The sequence below is a fragment of the Pseudophryne corroboree genome, chromosome 1 (assembly GCF_028390025.1).
Source record: "Pseudophryne corroboree isolate aPseCor3 chromosome 1, aPseCor3.hap2, whole genome shotgun sequence".
Lineage (NCBI taxonomy): Eukaryota > Metazoa > Chordata > Amphibia > Anura > Myobatrachidae > Pseudophryne > Pseudophryne corroboree.
This window is the reverse complement of record NC_086444.1, coordinates 380,975,481-380,980,347: the sequence shown is the minus strand read 5'-3', so window position 1 is coordinate 380,980,347 and position 4,867 is coordinate 380,975,481.

The following is a 4,867-nucleotide window of genomic DNA, read 5'->3' as shown; positions in this document are numbered from 1 at the left end:
TGACAAGTTCAAAAACTTTGGGCGACAGCGGAAGCAGTCCACTGACCACTAAATCCCTTCCTATTGTAACCAAGCTCCCGCAAACCACACCACCAACTCCCTCAGTGTCAATTTCCTCCTTACCCAGGAAAGCCAATAGTCCTGCAGGCCATGTCACTGGCAAGTCTGACGAGTCCTCTCCTGCCTGGGATTCCTCCAATGCATCCTTGAGTGTAACGCCTACTGCTGCTGGCGCTGCTGTTGTTGCTGCTGGGAGTCGATCGGCATCCCAGGGGGGAAGTCGGAAGACCACTTGTACTACTTCCAGTAAGCAATTGACTGTCCAACAGTCCTTTGCGAGGAAGATGAAATATCACAGCAGTCATCCTGCTGCAAAGCAGATAACTCAGGCCTTGGCAGCCTGGGTGGTGAGAAACGTGGTTCCGGTATCCATCGTTACTTCAGAGCCAACTATAGACTTGATTGAGGTACTGTGTCCCCAGTACCAAATACCATCTAGGTTCCATTTCTCTAGGCAGGCGATACCGAAAATGTACACAGACCTCAGAAAAAGAGTCACCAGTGTCCTAAAAAATGCAGTTGTACCCAATGTCCACTTAACCACGGACATGTGGACAAGTGGAGCAGGGCAGACTCAGGACTATATGACTGTGACAGCCCACTGGGTAGATGTATTGCCTCCCGCTGCAAGAACAGCAGCGGCGGCACCAGTAGCAGCATCTCGCAAACGCCAACTCGTTCCTAGGCAGGCTACGCTTTGTATCACCGCTTTCCAGAATACGCACACAGCTGAAAACCTCTTACGGCAACTGAGGAAGATCATCGCAGAATGGCTTACCCCAATTGGACTCTCCTGGGGATTTGTGACATCGGACAACGCCAGCAATATTGTGCGTGCATTACATCTGGGCAAATTCCAGCACGTCCCATGTTTTGCACATACCTTAAATTTGGTGGTGCAGAATTATTTAAAAAACGACAGGGGCGTGCAAGAGATGCTGTCAGTGGCCCGAAGAATTGCGGGCCACTTTCGGCGTTCAGGCACCGTGTACAGAAGACTGGAGCACCACCAAACACATCTGAACCTGCCCTGAATTCATCTGAAGCAGGAGGTGGTAACGAGGTGGAATTCAACCCTCTATATGCTTCAGAGGATGGAGGAGCAGCAAAAGGCCATTCAAGCCTATACATCTGGCCACGATATAGGCAAAGGAGGTGGAATGCACCTGTCTCAAGCGCAGTGGAGAATGATTTCAACGTTGTGCAAGGTTCTGCAACCCTTTGAACTTGCCACACGTGATGTCAGTTCAGACACTGCCAGCCTGAGTTAGGTCATTCCCCTCATCAGGCTTTTGCAGAAGAAGCTGGAGACATTGAAGGAGGAGCTAAAACAGGGCGATTCCGCTAGGCATGTGGGACTTGTGGATGGAGCCCTTCATTCGCTTAACCAGGATTCACGGGTGGTCAATCTGTTGAAATCAGAGCACTACATTTTGGCCACCGTGCTCGATCCTAGATTTAAAACCTACGTTGTATCTCTCTTTCTGGCAGACACAAGTCTGCAGGGGTTCAAAGACCTGCTGGTGAGAAAATTGTCAAGTCAAGCGGAACATGACCCGTCAACATCTCCTCCTTCACATTCTCCCGCAACTGGGGGTGCGAGGAAAAGGCTAAGAATCCCGAGCCCACCCGCTGGCGATGATGCAGGGCAGTCTGGAGCGAGTGCTGACATCTGGTCCGGACTGAAGGACCTGCCAACGATTACTGACATGTCATCTACTGTCACTGCATATGATTCTCTCACTATTGAAAGAATGGTGGAGGATTATATGAGTGACCGCATCCAAGTAGGCACGTCAGACAGTCCGTACGTATACTGGCAGGAAAAAGAGGCAATTTGGAGGCCCTTGCAGAAACTGGCTTTATTCTACCTAAGTTGCCCTCCGTCCAGTGTGTACTCCGAAAGAGTGTTTAGTGCCGCCGCTCACCTTGTCAGCAATCGGCGTACGAGGTTACTTCCAGAAAATGTGGAGAAGATGATGTTCATTAAAATGAATTATAATCAATTCCTCCGTGGAGATATTCACCAGCAGCAATTGCCTCCAGAAAGTGCACGGGGACCTGAGATGGTGGATTTCAGTGGGGATGAATTAATAATCTGTGAGGAGGGGGATGTACACAGTGAAAGGGGTGATGAATCGGACGATGATGATGAGGTGGACATCTTGCCTCTGTAGAGCCAGTTTGTGCAAGGAGAGATTGATTGCTTCTTTTTTGGTGGGGGCCCAAACCTACCAGTCATTTCAGTGACAGTCGTGTGGCAGACCCTGTCGCTGAAATGATGGGTTCGTTAAAGTGTGCATGTCCTGTTTATACAACATAAGGGTGGGTGGGAGGACCCAAGGACAATTCCATCTTGCACCTCTTTTTTCTTTCATTTTTCTTTGCATCATGTGCTGTTTGGGGACAATTTTTTTGAAGTGCCATCCTGTCTGACACTGCAGTGCCACTCCTAGATGGGCCAGGTGTTTGTGTCGGCCACTTGGGTCGCTTATCTTAGTCACACAGCTACCTCATTGCGCCTCTTTTTTTCTTTGCATCATGTGCTGTTTGCGGAGTATTTTTTTGAAGGGCCATCCTGCGTGACACTGCAGTGCCACTCCTAGATGGGCCAGGTGTTTGTGTCGGCCACTTGGGTCGCTTATCTTAGTCACACAGCTACCTCATTGCGCCTCTTTTTTTCTTTGCATCATGTGCTGTTTGGGGAGTATTTTTTTGAAGGGCCATCCTGCGTGACACTGCAGTGCCACTCCTAGATGGGCCAGGTGTTTGTGTCGGCCACTAGGGTCGCTTAGCTTAGTCACACAGCTACCTCATTGCACCTCTTTTTTTCTTTGCATCATGTGCTGTTTGGGGAGTATTTTTTTGAAGGGCCATCCTGCGTGACACTGCAGTGCCACTCCTAGATGGGCCAGGTGTTTGTGTCGGCCACTTGTGTCACTTAGCTTAGTCGCACAGCGACCTTGGTGCGCCTCTTTTTTTCTTTGCATCATGTGCTGTTTGGGGTGTATTTTTTTCAAGTGCCATCCTGTATGACACTGCAGTGCCACTCCTAGATGGGCCAGGTGTTTGTGTCGGCCACTTGGGTCGCTTAGCTTAGTCACACAGCTACCTCATTGCGCCTCTTTTTTTCTTTGCATCATGTGCTGTTTGGGGACAATTTTTTTGAACTGCCATCCTGCCTGACACTGCAGTGCCACTCCTAGATGGGCCATGTGTTTGTGTCGGCCACTTGTGTCGCTTAGCTTAGCCATCCAGCAACCTCGGTGCAAATTTTAGGACTAAAAATAATATTGTGAGGTGTTCAGAATAGACTGGAAATGAGTGGAAATTATGGTTATTGAGGTTAATAATACTATGGGATCAAAATGACCCCCAAATTCTATGATTTAAGCTGTTTTTTAGGGTTTTTTGAAAAAAACACCCGAATCCAAAACACACCCGAATCCGACAAAAAATTTCCGGTGAGGTTTTGCCAAAACGCGTCCGAATCCAAAACACGGCCGCGGAACCGAACCCAAAACCAAAACACAAAACCCGAAAAATTTCCGGTGCACATCACTAGTTTCCAGTTGCCTGGATCCCCCCCTCCCCAGTCCACACCATGACCACAATAGCAATAGTTTATAATACAATTTTACTACTGCATGTTTTAAAGTATCACAAATGAAAGAAATAACACCACCTGATGCTCTTTCAAAATGTATCAGCCAGTAATGAATACACCTGTGCTCCAACTAGGAGATCTGGAAAACATGCAGTGTTAGGAGTGCACTACTATAAACTTTCCGCAGAGTTAATTAATAATGCTGAATAACATACACTATCCAGTGCATATGGAGACCAATGTATACACATACGTCTAGGCTAGTGCTAGGTTATTCTGCCACTCCTCCAGATTCCCAGACTTGCTCCAATGCTCTGTAATAGTGCCCACATCTGAAATAAAAACATTAAGCTTAGGCAGGATAGTCCTACTGCTGCATCTCATAGCTCACTGTGATCGCTGGCCATGGATACAGTATCTCAGAATTATGACATACACTGCACTTTGTATTATGTATATTATACATACTTTCCAACTGTCCCACTGACCCACCCATGTCCCATGGTAGTCGGCAGTTGGGAGACTTCTCTCACCTACTGCTCAAGCAGTGGTGAAGTAGACTCTGTGAGCATGCACACAGCACCTATTCACCGTGTGAGAGGGTCTGGGGACATGGCCAGCAGCTGATACAGAGCTGGTTATGCCCCCACTTGGAAAAAATGGAGGATGTGGCCCACAATTGTGTATCTTCCTGCAAGGCCACACCCCTAGCCATATCGGCTTAAGGCAATAGCTCTACAGTGGCTAGATATCATCGTCATTGCCATCCTCATCCTCCCCCTCATCAGTGTGTACATCCTCTACACACAATAATAATTCATCCCCGCTGGAATCCACCATTACAGAAGTCTGTGTACTTTGTGTAATTGCCGGGAAATGTCTTCCTCATGGAATTTCCAGTTCATTTTGATGAACAACATCTTTTCCACAATATGAGGAAGTAGCCACCTACGCTGGTTGCTGACAAGGTTCCCGGCTGTTCTGAAAACTCTCTCCAAGTACACACTGGAGGGTGGGCAGCTTAAGTAATGCAAAGCCAATTTGTACAAGGGCCTCCAAATTGCCTTTTTTTCCCTTCCAGTACTCAAAGGGACTCTGTGATATACCTATTTTTATGGTGTTATGAAAATAATCCTCCACCATTATTTGGATGGTGACCGTATCAGATGGAGTTACTACAGAGGTGTCACAAAATCTGGG